Consider the following 17250-nt stretch of genomic DNA (forward strand, 5'->3'; position numbering starts at 1 on the left):
ACCTTTACATGCGCTATCTGTCACGGGAAGCAACTACCATTATAAAATCAACATTGACTTGACGATGTACAATGCATCTGAAAGCGTACCACACCACATCCATGTTTAACTGTACATTTCAGCAGAAATTTAATTTATTTTGAAGTTTCCCTGAAAGACCTACAGAAAGGAGACCAGCTCACCGACACCTGCAGAAGCAGAATGCTGGTGGGTTCCCCGGGATTTCTTAGGCACCTGCTTCCCAGTGTTGGTTGTTTTGCCTGAGAGCTAACAGGCTTAACAGAGAATGCAGCTTGTTGTAGACCACAATCCAGTTCTTCACTGGAACTTGGTAATTACTAACTGATCCTGAGTCAGCTGATATTTTATTTCCTGGCGACATTCATTTCACATCTCGATTCTTGTGAGGTCAGCAAATATTTAACGTGACAAAGCAATTTTGATATGAAATTAAGCACAGAGTGAGCAATGATGTAATTCTAACACCCAGAATTATGGGGAAATTCACTAAACCGATTGATTTTCCCTTTTATTTTATCTGAGCTAGACCAAAACACATTGCCAGTGTTTCTGCTCACGCTGTGTTCATGGAATGCAAAAAGTTCTTACCTGCATATGCTCACAGCATGGATTAAGAAATACAAAAAGTGCCTTATTTGTTGTGGACTGGATACCCTACATGTGATGATTGAAGACTTCTTGAACATATTGACTTTAAAGACCTTTAAGGACTGATACCTTTCCAATAAAACCCATCTTTTTCTTAAATCTTTTCAATAAAGAAACAATATTAAAAAACAACATTCATTCTCCACCTAACAGAGGCAATAGGGCTCTAGCAGACTACATTTACAAGGGTTTTAGTTGTCTGCTGTTCTTTTTTCTGGTGCAACATGAAAGATTTTTGAGTTAGATACTCAAGTTAGATATTGTACAGAACAATTCTTAAAAAAAACAGATGGAGCTTTTGTTAGTTTTATTGAACTTACCACAGGGAACAGTAAGATAAAAACTCTGAAGTAGACACAGAAGACTTTGCTCTATTGTTTTTGGCATAACTGTATCATGGATACGAGTGTATTAACTTTCTGAAGAAATGTTGAAAAACATCATACTTTAATGAAGAAAAATCATAAATTATATAGAAAAGAGTTTCCTGACTATTTGTGCTGAGTGAGATGACCTCACATAAATTTTTGGGCTAAGTGCACGTCAAAACATCTGCATACTCAACTAGAAAAATAATTTAAACCCAAACATCTATCATGCAAAACAGTAAACAAATTGTAAGAGTTAATATCTTTACCTTCAGGACAGAGGTACAGAAATATAACCATGGCAAGCATGGCTGAAGAACCTCAGCACAGCAAAAAATGTTTTGTCATGGTTTGCTCCTTCGTCACAACATTGTGAAGTTACATGCCACCTTGCCCAGTAGTGCCACGGACAACCTGCAGTTCTCCCAGCTTTACACCCACATAAGATGAGCACCTGGGGTGGCGCTCATTCCAGCCTCCCCTTGTTGGTTGCTCTGCCTTTGACGACAGAATGCAGTAGTCAACTTCCTGCTGATTTAAGAATTTTCTGTACGTTGCACAGGCCACTGTGTGGCATGCAGAAAAGCATTGATTTCCAGTGAATATAACAGTGGACTAGAGATCTTGGAGGTTTTGCCTGAGTTCTCACAAATTGCTCTGAGCATTACGTTTATGCTCACATACATATAATGGAACTATAACACTTACTGCATACAATAAAGCACTTACCCAACCTGAAAGACAGATCTTTGTAGCTTCCAGCAGCTCCAGACATTGTCCCTCTTCCTGTTCTTCACTGACATAACGCTGCTCAAGTTTCAGACTTTGAAGTATCATTTATAGATTAAACCACTTTTAGTTTTTAAATGGCTTCTCTGTCCTTCATTTAGAGGGAAACAAATCATGTAACATTGAACATGTGCTAGAATTACCAGGAGACAAATGGTCTTTGATTTTCAAATGTGTATTAATGGGTCAATATTCTCCTTTCTTGCCATATACAGATCTCTCATTAATTATAATGTCACTATAGCTGCGGAATGAATTTGACCTTACCCGTTGAGCACCATGTTTTAGTATTAATAGTTCTTGTTCTTAACAGCAACTGAGAAATACACCCAGACATGTGGAATGATATATTCCTATAATTCAAAAAAATGCAATATAAAAAAGGGTGCTAACAGCAATTCTTTTTTTTTTTTTAATAATTTATACATGTGCTTAATGCTGGTATTATATAAATTTAATATTGACCTGTAAAACCAACTTTCTCTATGTGTCTCAATGTGATAGAAAATGCTTAAATAGGAATCATTATGCATCTCTGGACTAAGGTTCTTAGCACAGCAATTTGTTCAATTTAGCATCTTTTTCTATCGAAATAAATAGCTGAGTGAGTCCAAATGAGAAAACACATCAAGTTAAAGGTTAGTGTATGGGTAATACTCCAGGAATTATAATGTCTTCAACTCTCAGGAAACAAGGCTTTGGTTTAGAATTCTAGTCCTGAAAAATACCACAAATTAACTAAGCAAGAGTTTGACTTTATACAGTGTTTATACCAGGAAGAAAAATTGAGCAACAGGGATATTCTGTAATAGATAACATGGGAATGAACTGGAATGCAGAAATGCAGTTGCTAAGGTAATATAGCACTGGTTCACCATGAAATTCCCAGGCACTGACAATATCACAAGGAAAGGCTTTATGTTGGAGAAATTAATCATGAGATAATAACGAAGCTTAACTGGACAATATAACAGAAATGTTTTATGCAGCCCAAACCAGTGAATTCTTATCAGGAATTTCATTCAAGCTATTAAACAATATCAATGTAGCACTTCATTTGAATGGGTGAGAAATACAAAAGCAGTAATGGAAAGTGTCATTAGAATAATGTCAAGCCACAAAGTCCTTGAAACCAATTAGGAATCTTCTGCAGGAATTTAAATGACACCAGAACAGAAATCTGTGCATAAGGAGTTACAAAGTAATGCAGATAAACAAACAGGCTAGCTTTGAACAAATTATTTGTCTCTCTTGCTTAAAACAGGACAAACTTCAGGATAAGTTTAAGATTGATACAGTGACAACTATTCAGGATGAGATACAGTATTCAAATTTAAAGTCTTCAGATGAAGTCCTTCCTCTTCAAGGGTGAATCCTTCTGGGTTAATTTCTGTGACAAAATCAGTTGCCCTCCCAACCCACGTTCTTAAGGAACTGCTAAGTGATCATGTTAGCACTGCGAGCCACTGCCTTCCTCTTCCTTTAGGGTCATTATACGTACAGGTAATCATGACTGGCAGGGCAAAAGAATTTAAACGGAACAAAACTGCAGTAGTTTTAACATAGAAGAAAACTCCACCTTCTCAATTCAGTTCTGGTTCATTTCCCAGTTTCTCTCTAGGATAAACTGGCCTAAACCCCTCTTTGCTCAGCCCTAAGGAACTGGATAGGGTCCCTATCTATGTTTTCCTCTCCCTTTGAACAGCAACTCAAATCAATACACTGGAATTTTGCACAGTTCATCCAAATCACTTTTGGTCATTGCTGCCTTGGATGGAAGCGTTTTCTAGAGTGAATTACTACATTATGGATCACATCAGTCATTTGTAACCATGAAGAGGCTAACATTAGCCACATCACGGTGTGTTAAATTCTTTCTAACATATATATAACCCCTCTTCCTCTTAGACCTGTTGCTGCAAGTTCACAAAATAAATGGGTTTAGTAAGTGAGGATTGTGAATTTTTGCTTTAGTTGTCATGCTCTATTCTTCAATATCTGCCTAGCTTGAATTTAGCTTTAAAGTAATTACATTGATTAAAATGTTTATTCATATTAAAAAAAATACAGCTATTGTTCCTTGTGAGAACTGTGATATAAGAAAATATCTTACATGCCTTGAGCGAATACATTTGTTTCATGCTACTGCCTAAAGCACAATCGCAAAGCAAAGAAATGAGACATTTTAAAGGCTACTGAACACTGGAGATGTGAAATCAGCACTAGGTTATTTTGCACAGGTTTTTTTTGCTCAAAGACTCTCCAGCTCACACTCAAAATTGTAACATTTGGTGGGGTACTGCATAATACAACAGTCTGAAAAATAAAAAGCCAAAAAGTAACACCCCCCCAGTCCCTCTGCAAACAAACCCCCATCAGCTATCTTAAAGTCTGTTTTGTTTCTAATGTATTATTGTCTTTTGCTTATATCTATTTACAGCTATTTTCACAATTATGCATTTCCAACTCTGTTCCTTAAACACAGACAGAAAAGTTCCAAAGGGTTCAATGTATTGGTATCCTCTTTTTTTTACCAGTTTCACTTGTTGATAAAGGTTTTCACTTACTCTGAGAAATCCAAATAAGTTGAAATGTCTACCAAATGGAATCAAGTTTAGACACATTGCTTTAGTTTGCTTAATTTAAGTATAAATGTGAAGATGCTTATTTGATACATCCTCCGGATACGTAAGCACATGAACATGTTTAAATTAGTTGGAAGGATCCACCTTACCGTAAGTGTGGTATTATTTCCTTTTAAAACAATTATTCCACAACAAATGTTTCCAGTGCTGAAACAAAACATGAGGAAGATTTTGTCCTCTTCTATAAGCAAAGAAGGTTTGGCAAATGTCAGAGTGCTAGGACCATAGGAAATGACATCCTATTGAACCTGGTATTTTTTAACAAAACAGTGACCTGTTCTAAAGATGCTGCTCTGAAGGACACTCCTGGAGGGAGGAGGTTCATTGAAATAAAATTCTGGTAGTAATGCAGGCAAACATGTTAACTGTAAATCAGGGAGGCTGTTTAATTCATCCTCCCAGAAGGCTCAGACTAGTATGAAATTTGATGTCATTTTTTCAGATTTATAATGGTATGAGTGGGTATGAGTCTGACTTGCCATTTTTGATTCAATAAAATATTCAGGCACACTATTTTCAACTTTAAATGTGCGAGTCCCCTCTTTCAGAGTCCAATTCTTCCCTGATGGCACAAACTCCAGAGTGATTCCAGTAACTTGTAGAGGCTTTTCCCATTTACTCTATAGTCAGTGGAGTGAATGTGGATTTAAACTAGTGTAACTGGGAGTAAAAATTGGCTTTTTGACTCTACTTCTATTTTTAAAATCTTCTCCGTCAAGTTTCATGAGGTCAGATGCGAAGATGAATCTGTTGTTTAAGCTTATTCCTCCTGCAGGCAAAAACCTTAATCATTTTTTCCTACTGACCTTGTCTTGTCTAAAGATGAGTCAATGAATCAAGTTATGAATGATATATCATGAATAAATGATTTATGCCTGGTCAGATCAAATATGATGTATTGCTTAGGTCCTTGAGTATTATTGCATATAAAGATTTATCCAAAGTGTCATACAATTGGTCAGGGAGAGAATTCTTAAGTCTCTGTGCGCCCTCTTGGAAAAAAAAAAAAAAAGAAAAAAAGAAAATCTGTTCTCTGACCAGAGAAATTCATCTTGGCAAAATCTCTCTCTTTGACAAAGGTTAAGGACAGTCCGGCAGTTAATTTCTCTGCTGGTATGCAGGTATGCCCGCCTTTCTCTGCTAACTCCCTTCAGAGGGGAAATAAGAAACCTCTTTAGGTTATAAGAGCGTTTTGACACTGACCAGCTTAGAGACCCTGAGATGCTCATACAACACAGCAATTTATTTTTATGTAAGATTTACAAGAGTGATTTTTTTTTTTATTATAAAATTATTTGCTAGATCTGTATAACTTTCTGTCTTAGCCTTCATCATATGCATCAGTCATTATTAAGTTCTAACAGTACTGGAATGCAAACACCTTCTGTGGCAAATGTTTCTCAGAATCACATTGCTGCAGTAACCAATGGCCTCTCTTAGATTTTAGGAAATTAACAACAAACTTGGAAAGTAGTTCCTCATGTGGGCTACATTAGAGATCCCTGAAGTGTGGTGGCAAGTGGCCTTGCCATAACTCTGAATGACTTCCAGAAAGAGAATTGGTGCAGAAAATTTATTAAAATAACTGATTTAATTATTCTCAAAAAGAAAGAAAAAATAAAAAAGAAAAAAAACCCAGTTCTATCAGTATCAGCCCTTTCAACTTCCTGCTGTTCCCATCCTTCTCTAAATCTGATGGTTTGTGGTTCCTCTCTCCCAACAACTTAATTCTCCCAGTTACAGTTGATGCTGCCAACCTTCTCAGACTGTGATGGATATTCAAACCACCAACCATATCGTACCTTACTATGTAATCTGGTTTATGTCTACTTAATGACTTACCTAACATGGTAGATCATTCATTTTAATTTATTCTAGATTTATAAAATGATGAGCATGAACACATGTAATCTGAATAAAATTAATGTAGCCTGAAAAAAGTCACTTTCTCAGAAACATTAATAGGTGACAGAAAAGTTGGGTAAATAAAACTATTCTGAGAAGAAAGAGATCCTCTTATCCTGAACAAGCAGTATTACCAGCAGGTGCTAAATGAATAGTTGCTTATAGCAAATGGATGGTGAAGGCCTCATGGAAATAACAGCAAACACCATGAAGAGACCAATCATCTATCAAATATTTTACACTGTACTGTGACCAGAACTAAGTATCTGCAGTTCGTTTACAAGGCTGCATCATACTGCATAGCCTTAAGTGAATTCCTTGGATGGCCAGCAAAGTAACTGAGGCAGAATTCTACCAATCTAAAATCGCAGTCAGGTGTTGCATAGCTGGTTGGAAAAAAACCCCATGAAGCTACAACAAGTCACCATAGATTTTTCTCTCTGAATGTAATGATGAAGTATCAGTGAAGTATGCCATGGAACATCAAGTTAAATTCTACACAGATTAATAAAAATGTTACATGCTGCGAATTTATTGGATTTTCATACTGTAAAAAGAATTACTTAAAAAGCCGCGTTTTTATTTCAACTGCTACTTTCCCTGCTATTTTATAATAGTGAATGATAAGGAAGTTCTCATTTTACATATAGGATAATAAATTACCTTGCTATGAACACAAGGCTATTAGTTACTCATAGGGTCCTGATTATGTTGTGCTAGGGGAGTGTGACAAGTGCTTTATGAATGGCACAGTCCTGAACGTGAACTCAGTCAATGTTCATTATAGGGTCATCTTCTAGAATCTGAAAATGTGAACTTCATGTGTGGGAATATGATCTAATTTTTCATGCTCACTGTGTAAGTAACACCTGCAAATCAGGGTCTCCCATCATAGTGCTGCATCTTCATTTTAGATAATTCAATGATCTTTCACTTTAGGAAATGCAGTGACACATGACATATGTGGAAACTTACTCAGCTAATTTGACCATCTTTCTTATATAGTCCCACGCTGACAAACACCTGCCTGTCACCCAGGCTAGAGACAAATTCATCTTTATGAATTCTTACACTGAACTCTTTTATTATTCAAAGGAAAAAACAGAAATAAAGTTAGAAATGTCAACCTGTTTGTGGTAGATGCAGATAGCAATATCTTTTCTCCCTTGTTTCTCTGGATGCCTTATTCCATTTCAGAATATAACAGTTCTTTTTTGATGGGTTTTAGACATTTCAACATCTGACTAGTCATATGGCAGTACACCTCTCACGTACAACATATCCATATTGGACTTAGACAAATTTTTATCCTTAAGGCTTTTGCGGTGTGTTCTACAACAGCCTCCAGAGATGTATAGTAAGGCATTTCTCAGCCATTTCATCTCTTCAATATTGACACAATATCTACCCATTTTGTTTCGCTTAAGATACTAGTTAACTTTCATTCTAAATTGCATAACCTGTGAATGCTTCTGCTCTTTTACATTTTATATTTCTGTATTTTCAGCTCTTATAGTATGTCTCTGCCCTTTATTTTCCCTTCTTCCTGTAGAAGATAGCGACACACTTCTGATAGGGCGCTGTGCTTATCACCTTCCTCTCTAATCATTGCTCAGGGATAAAGGATACTGTATGAAACTGCATTAAATGATATAAAAGCTTATACTTAAGGGATGACAGGTTGAACTTTGTTTAAGGGAGAGGTCCAATTTTGAGTACAATACTTGCTATTAAACCAATAACACATGTTAAAAGGAAATAAAAATTGGAATGGTATTATTTCCATTATGTGTTCTCTTTTGCACAGGAAAATTCTTAACCCTTAACCCAACAGGATAATTAATCTCTGGCACAGCACTGACCTCAGCTCACATATACCAAAGATGAATTGGAGTCATTGGCTAGAAACCTTAACCTTTGCCTTGAAATGAGACAGTCAAGCAATGTCACAAAATGCTTCCGTTTGAGGCTGGGCTGGAAACAGCAGATCAGATCTTCACTCGATGCAAGCTGACAGCCTCAAAGGAGCAATCTTGGTTTACAATACTTGAGCTACAGCTCAGAGTCTCTGCAGTTGAAGGAGGACTATAAGCAGAAAGAGATTGACATTTATTAGAAATAAGGTCAATGGACTCTTCAAGGTCACTGTACTAAATGCTTTGGTGCCTTTGTGCATTTGTCTCAGCAAAGCCTCTAAGACTTTTTACGCTCAGATATTTAGTCCCAGCTTAATTTATCCAGCCCTAAGATCACCCATTCTAGAGATTGCCTGTTAGAGAGAAAATGGAGATCCAGCTGTTGTTACTAATTATCTCAAAATCAATTCAGCTCACAGCACTACTCTTCATCACTTTCATATTCTCTTCTGATGGAATATAGAAACTAACTCACAAAGCCATGAGTTTCTCTTTCAACGACAGGATTTGCTGCTGTTTCTAGTCTTAAAGGTCTTAGCTTTTTGACACCTTGCCCTTTCCGAAATTATAGAATCACAGGATGAAGCACACAATAGTTTGGGTTGGAAGGAATCTTAAAGATCATTTTGTTCCAACCCTCCTGTCACGGTCAGAGACACCTTCCACTAGATCAGTTTGCACAAAGCTCCATTCAACTTGGTTTTGAAGACTTCCAGATCAGTCTGGGACTGAACTGCGTCTATTGGTCTGCAGTACATTCAGAACAGATTCAGAGCTGGTTAAACAGGCATCAAGAATTCTTTGGGCAAGTGCAAGTCCTTCACTGTATGCTCTCTGGTACTCAGTGCAAAGGAATCATCTCACCAACACCTGCCTTTCCCAATGCCCTCTCCTGGCACTCATGGAAATGTCACTGTTGGCCCCCTCAGGCAGCTGCCACTGGCCAGCACCTGTTTCTACTCCTTTACTGCTCATCAGCCTAGTATATAAACACTTGACTATGGCAGTTGCATGGTTACCATACCTGCACTTCATATAAAAAGCAAATGCCTTCATAATTCATGATCCTTAGACTCCACTCTCACATGTATCTCTATGCTACTACTTGATGAAAAATATAGGTGCAAGAAATGCCACAGCAATCTCAAGGTTAAGAAAACCAGTGGAGAGGACTGGTTATATTCCCATTCTCTTGGACAAATCCGGTCTATATCTTGTCTGACTACTTGGAATGCTTATATGTTAAACATACATTTCCCCCACCCCCCCAATTTTCTCAGCTAGGTACTCAGTGAAAGAAGGTAATGGTCCAATCTCCTGAGCAGAGCCACAGAAGATTTTGATACCCAGGCAAAGAACATTTAATTTCAGTGACATTTTTCAGACATATTGACTTCCAGAGATCTATCAGCAGGAACTGCAAATCAGATACATGTATAAAGTTGTTGATATACAGTTGGCTTTTATTTTTATGGCACAAGTTTACATGGCTTAAAGGACACATATTCTGAAGAAATACGTTCCTTTCACAAAGTAGTTCTTAACATTACATGAGATATTCTAGTCAGAGCTGCACTTTCTATGGAACTTAAGTATCAGACTAGATTAATAATCTAGCCATGATTAAAAATACTAACAATGTATCCCTTCTATTTTTCCTTTTAATATGGTGAACAGAAAATCAGTCTCCAAGAAAAAAAAAACCTATACAAAATGGAAATACACATTCATTTACAATGAAACTCTTCTGTTACACCTCTCAAGTGCTTTGTAAGTACAGAAAAGGCTCCAGGTTTTCATATACTATAAAAAAAAGTTGTAATTCATGTTTTGATGAAGTAACAAATACTGTATAATTTCATGACCTCTGAAAGACAGGAAAAAGCCTGATCATATGAACTTCATATAATATGAATATTACATATCATCAAGATTTCTGGAACTGTTTCTCCACAGGTAGCAGTTCAGTAGCTTTTTTTTTTTTTTTTTTTTTAGAGTCTCATCCTGAATATTCTGAGTTTGTTTCTATCTACTTTTCAAACTCTTGATTCTCAAAAAGATAGAGGGACAATTTCTTCCTGCCTAGAAGACCAATTATGTGAATATCTGGGCTTTCTATATTAGCACCTAAAAAAGTGGATAATTCAAAATTTACCTGCCAATAAATTATCACATCCCAGGTTTTGAGGTTCTTTCTAGTGTGGGTTTTTTTTTTTTTTTTTCTTTCTTCCTTGCTTTTTTAATGCTTCCCATTATGTTTTAATGCCCTGGGATCCTGGTTACTGAATCAGCAGCTTGAGAGGCATATGTTACAGCTCACTGGCAGAACCAATTAAAAAAAGAAAGTAAAACCAACAAAAAAAGCAAATGAATATAATTCCAAATCATTCAGTGCAACATACATTATACAAATCTTCATATTCCAGTTTAATTTCTAGCAACAATGTTACTATGGAAAAAACACTGTCCAATTCACAACCACTTTCAGAAAATATCTATTACTGAATTCCAGTCCATAGTGCCTTCTGTACAAATACTCCCATGCACTGTAAAAATCATATTCATATCACAAACAAGTAGAATGTGCTTCTTAATCAAAGCACGTAGAATCTACTTACATTAATGGCCAATATTACCTTTTTATTACACTATGTTATAAAAGTACAAATTGATACAAAGTAAACTAATTTTGCAAATATGCTTTTTTTTTCAGACTCAACAGTCTATAATGTGTTATAAAAATCAACCTTTCATTGCACATTTCCACATAATATGATATTTATTGGTTTCCAGGAATCACTGCACCAAGTTTGTATTACTGCATGGTCAAAAAGCTGAGTTACTTAATATTCTGAATTGACTAGCCATCAATTCTGGTAACTTGATTTTACTACATAAAAATTTAGAAGTACATGGAATGAATGAGTCATCATTCAGGCATCTCACATTCTGTGTCAAAGCCTGACAAAGATAACACAATTTGACAGCTCCTCTTCTGCATAAAAAAGGCAGAAATACCTGCATATTACATCTGATTAGGTAAACTGTAAGGTGTCACATGACATAAAAATAGTAGTTCATATGGAGACTAATGTGATTGCTGGAATCACATTCAATTTCCATTTGTCTCAGAATACCAAATCATAATATGTGCGATAAGAGCATGTTATGTATTAACTTGCATAAACTGCAAGTGGAAAACAAAGAGAATTTGTATTCACCTTAAGTGAATATTAAGCATCTCTATATTTCTCCTCTAGTGGACTCACAGCTGTTGAGAACTGCAGATGAGACTTCATGAAAAAATTCAGTGTCTGGTATGTTTTCAGAATCCTCAGTATACAGTCTAAGAACACCAAAAGTTTGGGAAGCACTTACAAAGTACTGTATTTAACTTTTTAAGGATAGGAGGCAACAGCAGTTTCTGCAGCAAGCTAACACATCAGTCAGAACTATCCATCTCACCTTAGTGTCATTCAGACCAGAATTACGACTGTGCTACATAAAAGTTGAGCAGGACTACAAGAGATGCTAATTAAAAACTTTGGAAACACACTGACAGCTCAGACCCCCCCTCTAACTTGCCACCTGTAGTATGAGCTTGTGCCAGGTGCTAAGAGCACTTGGTATTACATTGCTTTATCACCAGTATGCTCAGGAGAGAACAGTTTCAAATGGTGGAAAATGAGCAGGTCTCTGCAGTATTATTTAAAAAAAAAAAATCAATCATTCCCTTAAATTAGTGTCTCCAAGCAGCATAACTGCATACCTACACCACTGCATAGCAAAGGCAGCCACTCAAGCATACAATGGCATATACATTAACTGGTCAGTAAAGGACCTTCTTCCAAAGACCACACTTTGTAATACCACTTTTAATTCTACCAAATAGTCTAGGAATGATCAGACAAGATGTTACATTGTCATAACAGATGATAAGCTTTCCATAAACACTAAAGATGGCACACATTTAAAAGAAAAATAAAGAGCAAGACTTTCAAAGGCTGTTGGAAAATAAATCAGAGAAAAGTAGCTCAAGCAAAACCTAAACTCTTTTAACCAAATGGAGTAGGCAGATGAGTGAGCCTATACTACATTTTCACAGCAAGAGAAGTTGTTCCACACCTATATTCTGATTAATTTCGTAAATAAAGCCCTTGCATTACTTCCAATCTGTGAAGCTTCTATGAGAATGTGTGCATTAAGCTGTGCAACATTTATAATAACTATTAAACTAATACTAGATTATAATACATCACTTGTACATACACATTTATACCCTGTGGGTTTACTTAACACTGACCAAGAGACTCCTGTCCACTCTTGTTTATAATAATCTGTGTTGAGAGATTAAAGAGACTAAACACAAATAAACAATATTAGGATAACAAATATTTTGGGAAATTCCAGAAACAGTGGCCAAATTCTGCTGACTTCACTCAGGTGGAATAGTACCCTGATGAGCAGTAATGGTAAAGTCAACCCTTCTGAAAAAAGCAGACCAAGACAGTAAGCTTGAGGGGGAACATAATCTTTCAGTAAATCTAAACCTGCAGCAGTACACATTCTCCAGTTATGATGGGTATGAGCAATTACAGAAATAACCAGCAGCAATGGGATTAATATTAGGGAAAAAAAAAGGCTTGATAGCACCATAGTTTTAATAAACATAGAGTCTAATTTAGATATTCTTGAATTCATTATTCTTAGGCACTTCTTAGGTTCAAGTCTGCATGTTTAAGTACAGGATTGTGCATATGGTTTTTGCCCTTATCATCCATAATCATTTAAACCACTGCAATACAGGATGTTTACACAAGTAACATTTGCATGTAGCTATCATGTAATGAAAGGTGTGTCTATCATGTCTTATTCATCCAACTTCAAAAGTTTTATTTCAAAACTGTTAAAATTATCATCTACCTACACTGATATTTTTGAGGGAATTTTCTGGTCCAGACATTAGTGAGAAAGAAGACAGGAAAAAATATTTTGCAGGCCACAAGAAAATCTGCTTCCATTCAATCACAGAATCACAGAATCACAGAATAGTTAGGGCTGGAAAGGACCTTAAGATCATCTAGTTCCAACCCACCTGCCATGGGCAGGGACACCTCACACTAAACCATGTCACCCAAGGCTCTGTCCAACCTGGCCTTGAATTCCACCAGGGATGGAGCATTCACAACTTCCCTGGGCAACTCATTCCAGTGCCTCACCACCCTAACAGTAAAGAATTTCTTCATTATATCCAATCTAAACTTCCCCTGTTTAACCCATTACCCCTTGTCCTGTCACTACAGTCCCTAATGTCCAGCCCCAGCATCCCTATAGGCCCCCTTGAGGTCTCCACGCAGTCTTCTCTTCTCCAGGCTGAACAGCTCCAACTTTCTCAAATTATAACTGTAAAACTGCTCTCTGCACATACTCAGAAGACACTACTTTAACAGTTGAATCCTCCTTGGCTTTTATGCATTTGGATCTGAGCAGGACTTTTGTGTCACTTTCAGCTCTTTATTATGGTCAGCTGTAATAGGAATATGAATTCAAACTTACTAGAGGTAAGTTGAGAAACAGATGGGGAACAAAGAACATGACTGAGATCAGAGGAAGAAAAGAGGGGGAATTAAGGGGGAACTTAAGAAGTGGTAGTTGGTAAGTTAGTGTGATGATTAATTACTGATAAGAAACCAGAATGAAGACAGAAAACTAGTAGGAATGACCAAGAGAAAGGTGGTGAGAAATAGGGAAAGTCATCATATCACACAAAATTCTGAGAGAAGCTGCACGCAGGGGTTAGGAGAAGATGGTGGCAAAGTGAGAGAAGACACTCCAATGGTTAAAGCTACCAAAACTATCTGGGGTGATGAAATTCTATCCTTGCATTGGAAGGCAGGGATAAAATATTTTTTACCATTAATATAATATTTGAAAGACAGTAATTAATTGTGTATTTTTGAGACATTTACTTCCCATACTGGAGTCTCTATCCCAAGTTTTCTAGACTCAGAACTCCAACAGAAGACACCTCACTATGTTTTGAACATTTTAGTGCTGTATAAGACTGTTTTCAAAATTCAGGTCCCAGGCATCTTAAGACGAGATTTGCTTCCCATCACTCACCTCTCCATGACTGGCAGAATACTGCTGAAACGTTATAGAGGACTAAAAGGAAAGAACATATTTCACACTATTCTTGTTTCCTGATAGCAACCATAATCTGCGTCAGAGGTATGCATTTCTGAGTAACCCAGATAACAGCTTCTAACACAAGGCTTTTGAGGAAGCTCTTAACTGCTCCCTTGAAGATACAGGCCCAGACATAACTATGTTTATAATATTTAATAGATTTCAAAACCAAAATGATCCATAAAATTATCTTGCCTTTCTGCATAACACAAGCCATAGAATTGCATCGATCTCTCAAAGTTTGGTTAAAATAATACATAGCTACACATATGCTAATGGACATTTTTCTTCCCTACAATTTCTAATCCATCTTTTATTCTTGATCACTCTTTCAATGTACATAGAAATCCTGTGGCTGGGAACAAGGGACCATACAAAATGACCTCCAAAGATAAAGGCATTAGTCTCTACAAATTAAAAGTAAAACCCATGACTTCCAGGACAAATCTTATGTGAAATTTCCAGCATTATTAACTGTGAAATCCTGGAGACCTTGGCCAAGATTTTTCATTGAATTAAGCAATGGTTAACCATTTGTTAAACCAATGGTTAAACCAATTACAATAATTTAACAACTAAGAAATATAGGGAGATATTTGGAGAAACCCAGGACACTACCGAAGAAGGAAATACTTTTCCTCTGTGGGGATGACAAAGCACTGGCACAGGTTGCCCAGAGAGGCTGTGGAATCTCCATCCTTGAAAGATAATCAAAAGTAATCTGAACATAGGCCCTCCTGGGCAACTGTGTTTAGGTGACCCTGCTTGAGCAGAGAAGTTGGACTGGATGACCTCCAGAGGTCCTTTCTGTGATACCCAAGAGATCTAACTGTTCCCTGCCTACTGCTGCAGGAAGTGAGGTCAGCTCCAATGAATTCCTTTAAACCTCCAGACTGAAATACTTCCCTAAAAGCTAAGTGAAGCAGTGTAAACTGTTTGCTGTTTTTTTTCATGTAATTATTATTGATGTCTACATTTACTTAGCCGAATCACATCACAGCAAGCGAGTGTTTGTACAATGTTTTGAAGATACAAAGTAGTGCATATTTGTGTGTTTGTGTATTTGCCCAGATACTGTTTTTCTTGGATGATAAAAGCAATTCACTGCCTTTTTTAAGGTCAGTACTCAAAACCCAGCTCCCATGTACTTATTATTCATCTGAGTTGATTGTACTTCAGCTTCTTTATGGACTTTTTAAAATATGCACTAATAAAATCTCATTAGCTCTTTATTAGCAACTGTCTCAGCATACAAATATTGCAAGCTGCAGGGATTTTCTGGTCACCGTGATCATGACTCTAGATTACTTTGCAACCGTTGCATTTGTTACTCCGTCTCTGGCAGTTGATATTTTGGAAAGGTAACAAACTTTTAGTATCATTCAGGTAATTGCAAACATACTTCTGCCTTTAAGGACACTTCATTTATTTCAATGTAATAGGGGAATGAATTCAATCTGGGTAAGCTACTATGATTCACTAACCTCTTCCTTCAGCTGATGTTCCACAGCTGGCTGGAGAACAGTTCTGTTAGAAACACACCAGGTTCTCCTGACCTTAACTTACTATACATTCTTTGAGTCCAATAGGTAGGATTTAAAAATCAATGGAAGGACATGGCCCAGAAGTGCCTTTTCTGAAGCTATAATGGTACAAATATGATCACTGAATATTCACTTATACTTAAGATCTGAACATTTCAAATAAAAGGCTAGAGATCTAGAAGTGTGAGAGGGCACTGAAATCAATGGATTTAAGTCCCTCAATGGCTTATCTGATTTGTCTCACCAAAAGGAATATATGATTGTCTCTAGAATAGACAGGCATTTATAGCAGCAGTGCTTTTTGTGGTGAAGCACTTTTAAGTCTGCTATTTTAAAAGCGGTTATAGAAGGACACTAGTGAGAAAACAAAAAAAAAAGGCTTTAGTGAGGAATTACATGGTTAAGAAATCGATACATGAGGGATACTCTTCTTAGCAGATTTCACAGATTTTGCATGAGTACATGCATGTGGTTACATCAGAGATGATTTTGGTGGAACATACATATAAGACAGGGGAAGCAGTTATTAAATTCACCTGTCAGAGTTAAAGGAAATGTTCATTTCTATTTTTGGCCTCTTAATGGCACCTGACTGTATCATTTAAGACCACAGATGTTGGAGGTGTCAGCTTTATGGCAAGTCAGCGCTCTAAAGAAAATATGTTACTAAACAAACTGTTAGAAGAGTGGTCCATATTAGAAAATACAAGTAAAATATAGTGTGCACAGTACATCCTCAAATACTATCTCAAAATGAACATGTATCTCCAATGTGGCTATTCCACCCATTTAAATATTCCAATAAAAATTAATGGTATAAGGGGGATGAAAAACATTATAGTAGCAGAAAAAAAGGTAAAATTCTCTCTGCAGTAAACAGAATTTGTATCAGCATTAGCAAAAGAATAATCATATAATCTTGCCAAGCAAAGATAGGAGATAATCATGTCTAAGTTCATGCAGTCATGCTGGCTGATATTGAATGTACTCCCACTTCAATTGTAGCCATTCAACTGGGCAGTCCAGCCTCTGGTCAGACCTGGGACACTTCTGTCCATGTTATGATATTAACTTGCAAGAAATGTAGCAACATCATAGCTAAATGTATATAGTTACGGGTCGCTGCTAATAGAGACCCATTTGCCAAGGGTTCCTGGAAACAGAAACACAGATCTGTAAACAACTTTCATTTCTTGCTATGTCAAAACACACTTTAACGCCTTAC

The sequence above is a fragment of the Pezoporus wallicus genome, unplaced genomic scaffold, assembly GCF_028554395.1.
Source record: "Pezoporus wallicus isolate ANWC-B61680 ecotype Strahan unplaced genomic scaffold, APGP_CSIRO_Pwel_v1 contig_6899, whole genome shotgun sequence".
In the NCBI taxonomy this organism is placed as follows: domain Eukaryota; kingdom Metazoa; phylum Chordata; class Aves; order Psittaciformes; family Psittacidae; genus Pezoporus; species Pezoporus wallicus.